Source organism: Vespula vulgaris, chromosome 2, assembly GCF_905475345.1.
Source record: "Vespula vulgaris chromosome 2, iyVesVulg1.1, whole genome shotgun sequence".
NCBI lineage: Eukaryota > Metazoa > Arthropoda > Insecta > Hymenoptera > Vespidae > Vespula > Vespula vulgaris.
The window spans coordinates 3,006,201-3,020,479 of record NC_066587.1 but is presented as its reverse complement, the minus strand read 5'-3'; the positions used below and the strand labels follow the sequence as shown (position 1 = coordinate 3,020,479).

Below are 14,279 nucleotides of genomic sequence, written 5' to 3'. Positions count from 1 at the left end.
TATCTCCCTTTTTAAAATCACTTCATCTGTGGCAAGTGACGATCGATCGGCTGGCGCGTTGGTAGGTATCTCGGGAAATTCAATTTTTATTTAAAATCCACGAGCCAAATCGTCGCGACTTGACGGCTGCGGTTCGTTGTGAAGTACGAGCTAATTAATGTTATCAACTAGTTTAACAAATTGCTAGTGACGATCTCTCGCTTCGAAAAATAAATAACCGAGTACGAATTAAACGTACACATGAAATAAAAATTCATTTTCTCTCTTTCTCTCTCTCTCTTTCTCTTTGCTTGTCATGTAACGCGGTTTGGTCAGAGAGTTGCTCGTTAGAATAGGGTTGGAGTAAAGAAAAAAAAAGAAAAAAAAAGGAAGAAAAGAAAAAAAAACACGGTACATCGTAACGACAGGAAAATACTGGTCGTAACAGATAATGGTCGTTTGGAGTAGAGTTTTCAATGATATGGTTATTACCACCCACATTGAACCCACCACTACAAGACCCGATATTAACTTAACGATTATGCAATACCCGTGTCAGATATCGTAATTATTATGTCAACGATCATACAAATTTCAAGGACTATATTTATTACTACATTAATAATTTTAACGCGTAGATAATGTAGTATAAAATATATCGAGGCAGAAAAAATTGTTTCGAATAAAATTATAAAGAAATTTAATGTGAAGTAATAATTCGTTAAGAATCGTCTTAAGAGATGATTATTCTTTTTATCCCAATATCCTTTACTACAAATAGACTAAATCTACGTCGATTCTTTATAAAGAAAAAAAGAAAAGAAAAGAAAATCAAGCGTCTAGTCTAAAATACGTACTTCGCAGCTATGCATCTTCCTAAGGATTACAGCCATAATCTATTCATCCGATAGATTTCCCGTGATCAATCACCGCATGGAGTATGGTAAAGTATAGTTAAACCGCGAGTCAACGACCATCGTCGTTTATCTTCATTCGAGGTACGAGAGAACGAGCTTGACGGGCTGCTGCATGAAAGATGGAGAGAGAACGAAGGAGAAAGATAAAGAGAGAGAGAGAGAGAGAGAGACATGAATGGAAGATGAAGAACAAAAGCCAAAACCAGAAAAAAAATTTGACAATACTGAAGGATCATATATATATATTTTTTTTTAATTACAAAAAATTGCATGATTTTTCCCTTCTCTAATGTTTCTCTCTCTAACTTACAATTGATAATAGTCACCTATCTGTTACTGAAACAAATGTCTCGAACGTTTATTTCTTTCGGAAATTAACAAAAAGTCGATCGATTATTTTTTATTTTCCGACATTTTGATCTCAGAGTTCATCGTGTTATCAGGGATGTTAATCGAAAAGAAATCGAAAGATCGAGAAGTAAATTTAAAGGAATTGTGACGACGCGTTTGTAAAAAAAACAAATTTCTCCATTTTTAATATATTTCTTATTATATATATATTTTTTTTTCGTTATATAGAACGATATGAAAAAAATTCCATAGTGTCCTTCCAATGTTCGACGCTTTTACAATTCTCGCGAAAAAGGACAAAAGTTAGAGCGATGAAAGCAGAGGTCGAGTCGAAAGATACGTTCTACCGAGCGACCTGAATTCCGATTTCTCTTCGAATTCCTTTTACCACGACTGCTTCCCAAAGCGAACCAGTGAATTCGAAATAAAAAGAAGGAATATGAAAAGTTGTGACACGTAGGTATCGCGAGTGAGCGTTAGGAGGTCCACAGGTCCACTTGGGAGATATATTCCACGCGGGTGCCTCCAGAACGAAATAAAATCTTTTTCCAGTTCGATCGAGCTGCTCGAAAATATGATGCCATTTCTATGTTCAAGATAATAATGCAATGTGAAATTTTCTACGTAGATCGAAGAATAAATATAATACTATGTGTATTACGTTACATGAGATTAATATAAAAATTAAATTATTTTCAAATATGAGAATCAAATAAGTTATTAAAACGAATTTTTAATAACGTTTTATTCTACTTAATCAACGATCATTTAATATCGAAATTTAATATTAACGCATTCGTATATGAATTTCTACATTCGAAACGTTTAATCAATCGTTGAAAAGGATAGGAGATTGAAAGAGAGAAAAAAGAAAGAAAGAGAAAAAAAATAGGAAAAGGGAATTAAAGCAGATGAGTAATAGATTGGACCGAGAGCCAAATGATTCCCGAAACAAATTATGAAGTGAATTCCGTTTGCGAACGGTAAGCCCTATGTGGAAGTCGGATTTTAAAGGATGTCAATGGTATTATCGAATGGTCGGATAATTCCATCAAACGCGATGGAGATTTTCCTTCGTATTTCTTTGAAAATTACTTTTCCTCATTTTTCTTTTTTTTATCATTTTCGTTTTTACTCGCCAGAGTTGAAAAAATATTAAATGTTTTTAAAATATTGAATGATTTTTTAAAGAATCAATAGTAATAATAACTTACATTAATCGTTTATTTCATCAAGAAAGAATCTGGATGTTATTTATATATTTATAAATATCGAAATGAAAATAAATATAAATATAAATATATATATATTCCCAGATAAATCTTATTTAAAGATATCAAAGATCGTAAATAATCTCGAAGACATTTATCGTATTCCCAGAGAATCTTTTTCTCTTCTTCTTTTACGTTTAAAGGGCACGGGGGTGACGAATGCCTTGGGGCAAATGGAAGCTAACGTTAACTGTACGAAAAGCCAAAAGCATCCCCTTCTTTTTCCTGCCCGAAACCCGCTGTGCACGGCGCCGCCCATTGCCTACGCTCTGGCATAATCTTTGGCCATGTCTGCCAGCAACGTGTCTGCAACCCCTTGTCTTTATACTTCTTTCTTTCTTTCTTTTTCTTTTACCCCCCACTCTTTCACTTGCCACGTTCGCCTTAGCGAAGCCACTTTTAGAAAGAAGCTGCCACCGCAAAAACGTTCTTGCATACAAATGCGACAATTTTCCTTCTCTCTTTCCTTCTCTCTATCTTTTTCCTTTCGACATTTCATCCTTTTCCCATTTTTAAAAATGAGAACGTTCCTCGAATGCCGGGCTTATTAATATCGACTTGATAAGAATTTATTTATCTATCTATTATCAATTCATGACCTTCTCTCTCTCTCTCTCTCTCTCTCTCTCTCTCTCTCTCTCTCTCTCTCTAATCGCTCGTCCCTTTGCTCTTTTTCGTTATACTTAAGAATTAATTATAAGATAAGATTAATCTATGACACGGTAATGTCTCGCGCGGTAATACCTTTACGACCTTATGAGAGAAGCGACGAAGGGAAGAATAATGGCAGACTTTTTTCTTTAATCCAGAAAGCAATATCGAAATCCTATGATGGCGGAACGGAGTCAAGAGAGAGCCAATGAACGAGGAAAGCGTTACAAAGAGAAAAAAAAAAACAACGAGCAACGATCATCGAGTGTCCGTACGATTTATTTATAGAAAATCTATTTCTTCATTTCTTTTGAACGTTGGTTCGAAAGAGAAACGTATAACGTCGAATAATTTAATCTATTTCTTTCCAATTCGAAATATACGAAACAATTTTAAGATACTAATCGTAACTAATTTCTAATCAGAATTATATTACGAATACATTCGAAGAATGGATTTCAAATAACTCGAACCATTGTATATACATTCATTGTTCTCTAAAGAGATACTTTGTCGGTTTATATTATTTTCTATATGTACATATATTAAAGTTTTTCCCGGTGAAAAGTTACATAGTTTTATTCGAACAAAAAGATATTAATTATTTCACATTCCAAACAAAAGATCGAGATATTTATTCAAACCAAATATGCCTCGATGATTTTCATATCTAGTTGAACGCTTTAATAACCACACTAAATGAGAACAGAATCGAGAATTAGAACAGAAACTTGTAACAATAAAACACGAAACTTAGCTCCGCTGAAATTTCCTCTGGTAAGAGGAATTGCGAAATCGGGTTATTACGTAATCGATTTTCAAGAATTTCCTAACGGTATGTTTCGATCCACCGATTTATAGCGAAATAGCTATTATCCATAAAATGATATGAAACGTACGATCGTACTTACGACGTTAATGCTATCGCCAACACATTAATAAAAATCCCACTTTAACGTTAACTAGGTACTCGAATATTCAGCTTGTTATATTCATCATGTAGTCTCGTTGCTCTCGACAAAGCCCTTCCACGGTCATTTCATGATGTTATACGGTCTACTAATTTACCCTGCGCAATTTACTCCGCGTTACGCGACACACCTAATAAATGATTCTTGTAACTAGACTGTATACCCAAAAACCGAGAAATGCCTCGTTCGCCGGGCATATCCGCCATATTATGAATGCTCCCAAAGTGAACGATAATTTCGGCCGTTAGCCGATAAAAATTCTATTCGAACGTGATTGCGATCGAACTCGCCGTGTTTGACTACAGTATCGATATACGCTATTCGTTGCTGCCTTTCTTCAAAAATTTTCGAGTTCGTTTAACAAATAAAAAAAATTAAAAAAAAGAGAAAAAAAACAGAAGAGAAAAGAAAAAAGAGATTTGTAATTAGAAACATTACGTCGATAATATTCAATTAATAATCCTTGTTTCTTTCGAATCGAAGCTGAAAGATAAAATAAAAAATGCTTTTCTCGACACTTGGACCGAACGAATACGATTCTCAAAGTCTAGGTAAGAGACAGATGTCATCTTTGTTTCAAGAACGATTTTCCATTGCTCCGAGAGGTCGTATCCACTTTCCTGCTCGTTCTCTTCCCCTTACTTCGATACCTCGAGCATCGCCCGGGGATGGTTCATAGATGGAAGGGGGAAAAGGCAAAGAGAGAAACAACAGAGAAGGAAAAATAGAAGGAAGAAAAAAGAAAAGTCTGTTGGTGGTTCGTGGACTCGTTTCATTTGAATAGAATCCACGCGATAACGCCCCTCGGCGGCATACTGTTAAGCACCGACCACCAACGACAAACCGAACACCACAATCTCGAGTTGGTGTTGTTGCTAACGACGGCAACGACAACGACGACGACTACGACGACTACGACGACGACGACGACGACTACGACGATGAGGAAGTGGAAGGATGACAAGCACGTCTAGTTTCCCCGGGGGCGATACGCCTGGAAAACGCGAACGAACGGACCGAAGAAGGAAAGAAAACATCGGTCTCATCGTCGACTCGCAGCAACCAGAAACGACAAGCAAAAGCGACATGGTAGTTTGTCGGAGCCAACCTTCTTTTCTTCTTCCCATACTATCCAACCGACCTCGTTCCTTATTATTCCTCTTCGTTGAAACAACGACTTCGTAGAAATTTCTTTCGGCGTTTTACCTACCACCATCATCGCCACTACCGTCATCCTTCAAATTTATCGTCGACTATTCAGCTTTCATTTTTATTTTTCACCAATCTTCTATATAGTGAACAATAGCGAAAGAGAAAAGAGGTTGGAAACGTTAGAACGAAATTCCAAGAGAAATTTATCGGGAACGTGCTTGTTCTCGAGAAATATACGTTTATGGTGTATTTCTACCTCTCAAGACAATAACCGTCATCGCGATGGCCTCGTTTGAAATTTCCTATCGTTTAACTTTGATCGTGAGTTTGTCCGAAACTGCACGTTGACGAATATCCTCTCTATTCCACGAAGTAATGTACGTAGACATTTAGATACGTTTAGGGAGTGATTGACGACGATTGGGACGACGATTGGGACGACGATTGGGACGACATTAGCTTGATTAAAACATCACCTCTCGGACTTTGGATCGTGTACGAGTTTAAATCTTCTGCGATGCATTTTACTCGGATGTAAATGGATTAAGAAAAGGCTAGAAAGGGGTCATGGCTCTATGGAGGTTTAAGTTATCAGAAAAGAGGTAGAAACATTGTCGCTATTCTTTTTCTTTGCTTCTCTTTCTCTCTCTCTCTCTCTCTCTCTCTCTCTCTTTCTCTCTTTCTTTTTCGAATGAACAAATGCAGCTAACTTCTGTCTTCCCCTTTTTCGCTTAGTCAAAGTAGTGAGATAACTCTGACGTCTCTGTCACTGCTACTCGTCTTCGTTTTCGTTTTCACTGAAACACGATGCAATATTTGTGCGAAAGTAACACCGTGAGTCACGGTACGACGACAACGACGATGACGACGACGACGACGACGACGACGACGAAAAAAAAAAGAAAGAAAGAGAGAAAGGAAGAAAACAAAAAGAAAGAAAAATAGGAGGAAAAAAGAGAAAACAAAAAAAAAGAAAAATAAAAGAAAAGAACTAGGTACCATAAAAGGAAAAGGATGACGACGTCGTTTCTTCTACTAGAAAGCAAATAAAGAAATGCCACCTTTTATCTCGCGAATGACAATGCTTCGGATCGATGCGTTTGACTGTCGCTATGAGAATTCCACGACTTCCTTGGAATTTTCTCTTCTGCCTCTTACTCCTCTTCCTCGCCACCCTCGCTACTACACCCCCTCCCTCTCCGCACCCCTCCTTCTCTTCCTCCTCCTCTTTTATCTCCCTCGCGTTCCCTCGTTTTTCTACGCCGATGAATGTAATGCCGCTCGATCTCGATTACACGTTCCGATTTTCCGAGCAACGACGTTTCATCCTCTCCAATCAGCTTTGTAAGAATTTCCTTAGGAAGCGAGAGTCACGTTCCACCTTTTCAAAGATTCCCTAGTTGAAATATATTCATCATCCATTTCGCTTCTAAAGTCACGATTACTTTAATGAGAACGTAAGTACCTCGTGAGAATTAGAAGATCGATCTACCGCGTTATTCTCGGCTTAATAATTTCCGAAAATTCATTTCTCAATGTTACATTTAATACGAATTTATTTGGATACGTCATTTACATTTAGTGAGTAACATCGGTTACACGTTTGTCATCTTCAACGATAAAGCGGATATTACTTTATCCGATAAGAGACACATCGTTTTCAACTACCCTGAGAAAATAATCGAGGACGATTATAGTATACCCTCGTTTATGGTGCCATTTGCCGTCACGGTGAACACACCACAATGATAATATCGTATGCAGATGGAAGCTGTTAGATCGTGACGCAAAGGTTAGGACAAAACGACTGGGACTCGAAACTGTACCGAGTTGAATTTGCAGTGGGAGATGAGAGGGAGGAAGAGGAGGAGGAGGTGGGGGAGTTTTTCAACTCGTACACGAAGACGATTTCGATCTTAGCAATGGGGATGGGAGAGAACTTGGAAATGGAAGAGCAAATTGGTTGGATAATACGTAATAAATCGATATTCATAAGTTCTTCGCTCGAAGGCATAACGATCTCAAAATTTTGATTGAAAATTTGATACTATCGGAGAAATTGATATTGGAATAAATTCATTGTTCTTTTTGAAATTTTACTCGTTCTTTTCTTCATGTTGAATTATACGATTAGACTGTCGGAGTGAAATTATTCGGATAGTTTTTGTGACAAAAATACAAAAAGAGAAAAAAGAAAAATTTCGAAAGCAAACGAATTCATTGGCATTTCGAGATTCGATCTCATTTTTTTTCCTTTTTTATTGACTCCTTTTTCTCTCTGTCTCTTTCTCTCTTTTACTTTTTTCAAACTGTTACACGTTACACGAACGACTCTGGTCAACTGTGCCAATTATAACCGTACGTCGAAAAAACTTTTACATAGATATAGCACGTGATAAAACAAAAACCATCCACACCTGATTTCGGTACACTGCATATGTATAATAGTTCGTAGCTTTTTTTTTTATCTCATGCTCCGCGAGAACGAGATTCAGAGGTTCGGTTTATCATACGTTTTATAGTAGATATGATATGAATGTTTTCTCTTTTATTTTTCAAAAAATTCGTCGAATTTCTAGTTATTCAGTTTACACGGTGAATCGTTTATTTGTTTGAATATTTCAGTTGAATATTTCGAACGAAATATATTTAAAAAAAAAATCGATTCAACTTTACGAATTAATAACAATATTTTAATTATATATTTGCTATATATATATATAACAAATATACAATCTAACAATATAACAAATAATATATACAAATAATATAACAAATAATATGTATATATATAGTTAATATTGCAACACATAGAATTCGATAAATTATTCCTTCCATAAAAAAAATATCATGAATTTCTAGGCGGGAAAAGTTACATCCATTCAGTGCTTCAGTGATAAACTGCTTATCTTGGAACAAACTTATAAAATATTTGAATTGCAGTAACTGACAGTAACGAGCATTCTTTTTCTCTATTTTCTTCTTGCCAGTTCTTCGTTAGTATTGGAATAAGTTTCGAAAATGGTCGTTGACAGTGTTTACCCCCTCCCTCGTAAAAGGAGTTAAGAAAATCCTCTTACGCGCTTGAAACGCACACGGCATGATTTACGACGAAGCTTTCGATGAAAGTTTCATGAAATAACAGCTGCAGATACGAGGAGATCGGTAAATACGAACTGTAGTAGTTACTAAGTGAACAATTTATGACAAATTCCTTCCTTTCTTTCCTCTTTCTCTTTTTTTTCTATTTTTCTCTCTTTCTTTTTTTTTAAATGCAATACATTAATAAAATACAAAATTTACTGATAAGGAAATTGGAAAACTTTCGTTCCATCCATATTGAAACAATGAGAAAAATTTGTTGTCATTTATTTTGTCTTCGTTGATTGAATAATTAACATAGAAAGTAAATTACTTAAAATCGCAAATTGGTTGGAAATTATATATTCGAAACTATACATGATAAAACGAAAGATGAGAAAGACGAAAGAGCGTACAACATTCCAAAAGTAATATCAAAACGAATCGACAAGATGAATATTTAAATCTGGTAGAATTAACTTGAAAACTTTGGAGCTTTCTCAGAATCCATGTATCCTAAATAATACAATTGTCGAAATAGATGACATAGAGAAGACGTTAGTTCGTAGGTACGTTCCAAAATGAATATATAAACTTGAATACAATTCGACTTCGAACTCGTTGGAATATCGAATATTGAACGTCTACGAATGTTTGAGAAATATATAAAATAACGTCTGAATCGATTTTCCGATAAAATATTCTAGGAACAGATGAAGATAAGTAGTTGAATCGGATCGACGAATAGTTACGATCGAAGGATAGAATAATTAAAGTCGATTTCGGAAGGACGGGGATGAGAGGGTGTCAGGAAGAGGAAGGAAAGGTTGAGCTTTAATCTCGTGACTGAAATGATTGCATCGTTAAAGAAGTTCCGATTCGTTTTATATTCATCAAAGGATCGTAATAAAACTTAGATTCGATTAGTTGTCCTATAAAGAAGGAGAAGAAGATATTACACGTATGCCTGGACTGAAGTTGAGTTAGAATGAAGCGGTACCACTCAACGGTGTTCCACCGGACATGAAGATAGAGAAGGATACCAAGTCGAATAAATCGCAGAGAATGGCGATGGCGATGGTAGTGAGCCAACGTTCGTTCGCATAAATTGAACGTGACTGTCGGGCGCGTGTCAGCATTATCGTGGCACTTGCCGTTAACCAGGATTAATATTCCGAGTCGGCTAATAATCCAAGATATTCATACTCGAGCGCGTACTCGGGCAGTACTCGCCGTACATAGAAACGAGCGAACGCGAACCATACTCCATACATTCGCCTAACTGTTCCGTAACACGAGCTTGAAACGTAATTATGATCCAACGATGAAAATTAGAAGCACATGTTACATTGTTAAAGTTAGAGAGAGCGAGAGAGAACGAGAGAGAGAAAGATTTATCGTCAATATCTTTTAATAAAGAACGATAATTGCGGACATAACCAACTGTTTACTCCTTTCTATTGTTACCGTCGACAATTGTGACGTTCGATTTTGGTCGAATATTAGCATTGGAATAGAAATTCAATGATTTGATGAACAACGCTACCTTTGTAAATCTCATGTGATATCAATATATCATTTATTTAAGTTTTTCAAATATAAGCAGAATCAACATTATTTCGTCGTGAAACGCGTGAAAATTTGTATTCGACCGTTGTTTGATATCTCTATATTTGTAGATCCAAGAGATTAATAACAGATAAACGATATCATGCGCATTTGAATTATTTAGAGTTAGATAGCGTTCGATTTGTTTCCAGGTATACAACTCGTTTTATTAGTATATACATATTACATAAGGCAATTTTGTTGAGAATGTAATAAACCTGCTGAATACGGCAGCATAAAAGACATTATCGTTTGAATATATTTGTAATAAAGTTTACGTAAAGGAATTAATACGAACAGGACCGATATCCCGTTGCATACAATATTTGTGGATAAAATATTTTCAATTGTTTAACTACAATTAACACGTATCCGGAGTTGCATCTGTTACAAATAAGTATTTACGTACTCTGTCATGGCAAATAATTTACGAGATTTTTTATCATAACATTCGAACAACTGAATCGATTAATCGGAACACAGTGGCATGATTTATTTATTTATTTTCTTTTCTTGTAATTGTCAAACTTCAATGCGCAAACAAATTCATTATGTTCTAGATTTACGATTTTATCGATTAGAACGAAAAAAAAAACAATCATAATTAATAATACGATCCGCTATATTATAATGATATAACAATGTTAGAGGATATAACAGAAAAGAAAGATATATATTATACCGAGAAAATTATCAAATTTATCAGCTTGAAATTTAACGAAGGAAGATGTCGGTCGTATTGTCCGTTGAGTCACTTCTCGTTTGTAAATCAACGAAGCGTTTTAAACTGGGTAGGAACATTGCGCGTGCAACTGAACTCTCGCTATTAATTTGTCGTTGGGCGCAAATGAAATGCGCATTGCGCTCGACGGAGCGTAATTCACGAGGCAGAATTAATGTATCGCCGAGAAGGCTTCAGGAACCTTTCTCTGCTTAATTGCATTACGGCGGTTCGACGCCAGCTGATTTAATACTTTACATTTAATTTCAGAAGGGCGGTGAGGCATACTGGATACGAGAAAAGAGTCTTCATTTGCATACCTACGTAAAGTATTGTTAGTCGATCGAGGAGAAACACGTTTCTTCTGTAAATCGATTGTTATTCGTCAAAGGTAACTAAAGTCTTTCCTTTTCTCGATCTATCGAAGATCATTATAATCGATATTTTTCTCTCTCTAGAGAAAGAGAGAAAGAGAGAAAAAGAGAGAGAGAGAGAGAGAGAAATTACTAAGCGAAATTTTATCTAAACAAAATTTAATACAAATAAAAAATTATTTCTAATATTACATGAATCATCAAGAAGGTTGAAATCCAATGAGTATGAAAATCTGGAGCAAAGGAATGATTATGAAAGATTCTGTAGGCTTGTTAATGTAACATCGAAACACATTGATTGGTCTCTCTCTCTCTCTCTCTCTCTCTCTCTCTCTCTCTCTCTCTCTCTCTCTCTCTCTCTCTCTCTATTATACTCCATTCACCTTTTTGAGTTCCATCTTTTTTTACTTTTGCGCAAAATCAATACACTTCTCGACAAAGAGCGCGAAAGGGTGAGCATGCTCGTATCATTCTTTTTTCGTATAGCAAGCTCGCCCGCGTGTACTATGTTTCCTTTCGTTCTTTTTTTTTTTTAAAAGAGCGCTTGATAAATGGGAACTCGATAACACGGAATCCAGAGTGTCTCTCTCTCTCTATTTTTTTTTCTTCTTTTTTTTTCTTTTTTTTTTTCTTTTTAGAGCAGATTCGCCTGGAAGCCCGAGGCTCCATAGCCTTCTCTCTTTTCCTCTCTACTTCGACATTCCTTTCTTTGTTACGTCGGACTATTACTCATAACGTGCGCAATCGGTATTTACGAAGACTATGTCGAGCGATTCTACACGATACCAAAGTCATAACAGTTAAAAGCTCTTGATCGTCCGTGCGAACATCCTGATGAAAAGATTAAAACATAATCTTTCGATTCTCTTTCCTGGAATCGTTCCTCTCGTTGCATCGTTCGATTATTTATTAAATCAAGGATTACCATTTGGACATAACTTCATGTTACATTTTTATATTTACAGAATGTATTATTATTATTATTTCATTTTAATCGTTAGCAATTTCTACTTTTATCTATATTTATGAACGTGTATATATACATATATATATATATATATATATATATATATATATATTTATCAACCTATATCCTTTTTATAACAAATCGTTAAGTAAGTCTTACGAGTAGATGAAGTAAAATCTGCTTTTAAAATCCGCATTTGTAAGCCATTGTTTATAAGAAATTTTTTTTTATAACAAGTTGCAAGACGGTTATTAACGATGGTATAAAAAAGAAGGGAAAATAATATGGTCTTTGTTCGAAGTTTTTTACGAGTCTTATATTCCAGAAAAGAGAATATATTTACATGACCCATTGACCTATATAATTTTATTAAAAAGGACCGACGAAATAGTGACCTAAATAAATTCCCCAAAATTTTTTCCGCTATTTTTCATTTACTATAGCGAGTAAATACTCATATCAATTGTTTCCTAGATTATGAATAATAAAATAAATAAAATAGATTATGAAAATAAAGTGTTATATCGTCGAAAGAAAAAATTCTGAAATAAATATCGTTTCAAGATAAAAAAATGTCCTCTATCTATGTCTACGTAGTCAGATATCGATGAGATCGATTTTATCGATATTTCTCAAAATTGATTTACTTTGACATACTCGATCATTTAAAAAACGTATCCTTTTATATTATTACACAATATTTCTTAATAACAATGCAATTATTATAATGTAATTTCATCGATGATATCGAAAATAAATTCTCTTTCGAAAATTTAACGTCCTATACATCTAGTCGCTGCAAATGTTCTGTTCATTATTATTATCAAACATGAATTAATTAATGTGTACTAATACGAAGTTCTGACCTTATTTATGCACATATACACACACACACACACACACACATATAAATATATGTATACATGTATATATATATATATATGGATATGGAGTATAGTTTATTTGAATTTATTTTTCTCCATTCCAACTTCTTGTTTCGCACTGGTAGCAATGTTATACGAGATCTTTCTCCCTTTTCGAATCTATATGCATCCCCATGGAAAAGGTTTCCACGACCATATTGTATTTTCAATAACTCACCTTTTTCTACTCGCCGTAGAAACGGCGACCAATGCTTCTGGCTCGGGCAGAACTAGCAACGCCGGCGCCATCCAATTTATTCGCTTACAAAGGAATTTCAGATCTCGTTTTCGATTACCATGTCAACGACACGAGCGATTTTGCGTACTGGTAACATCGCTACGAATAAAGGTGGGAGATATAACTCGCATCTACTTTCAAATCCCACTGGATATACCACCTTCAATTTGCTTTTATATCAATGATACTACGGTGCACTGTAGTAATAACACAAGAGAAAATATCATTACTTCTTCTTTATTTCTTCATTTTTCGATTAATTATTCATCGACGATTAAAAAAAAAAAAAGAAAATCGATTAGCTTAGAGAAGAAATAAAGTGTTATTTAGATACTTTATATTTATATTTTAGTTGATTCTATTCTCTTTTTATTTATTAATTTTTTTTTTACCCTTTTTATTTCCTTTTCCTTTGTAATCTCAAAAAGTTCAAAATACCTTATATGAGAATAACTATGCGGAAGATAAAAGAGTGTGCACATAAAGGAGCGCACGCGCGCCCGAATGATGTAACTTCATACATAAAACTTGCAAAGAAAACATAGATTTCATGAACCCTTCGAAGAAGGTGCTGGCCGTACTCCAATTTTTCGAAGCCATAACGCCAAAAAGAGTTATATATTAAAGTTGATGTTTAAGAAATATTTGTAACCACCTCTTTGTAGACTCGATTTATCGGATGGTAACTGTTCCAAGGATAAGAAAAGACGCATTTGAATTTAAATTGAAGTATAATCGACGGATTTCGAATTATTGTCACGAAGAAATACGAATAAGAATTTATTCGAATTATCTTCCGATTTGATTGTTTTAATAATTAAAATTAATATACTAACGATAAGATAAGATGATAAGATGTTCTCGAAATTACAATAGATGGAAGATTTTATTGACTTCGAGAGGATACGAAAGGCAAATCGATGGAAAATTGTATGTATGTGTATAGGTATATACAATAGCAAATCGTTTTCAACTTGAACCAAAAGACCGACGAAATTCATACGCGCGTTGAAGAGATAATCGCACAAAGCTTTTTACGCTTAAGAAGTTATGGTTAAAGAACCGTTATTGAAAT

The 14,279-nt window shown here is 34.9% G+C and overlaps 1 protein-coding gene across 11 annotated transcripts in view; it reads right to left on the bottom strand.

Moving 5' to 3' along the window:
• Positions 1-14,279, bottom strand: part of LOC127072813 (neurobeachin) — a 195,799-nt gene that overhangs the window by 113,958 nt on the left and 67,562 nt on the right. The window lies entirely within an intron of this gene.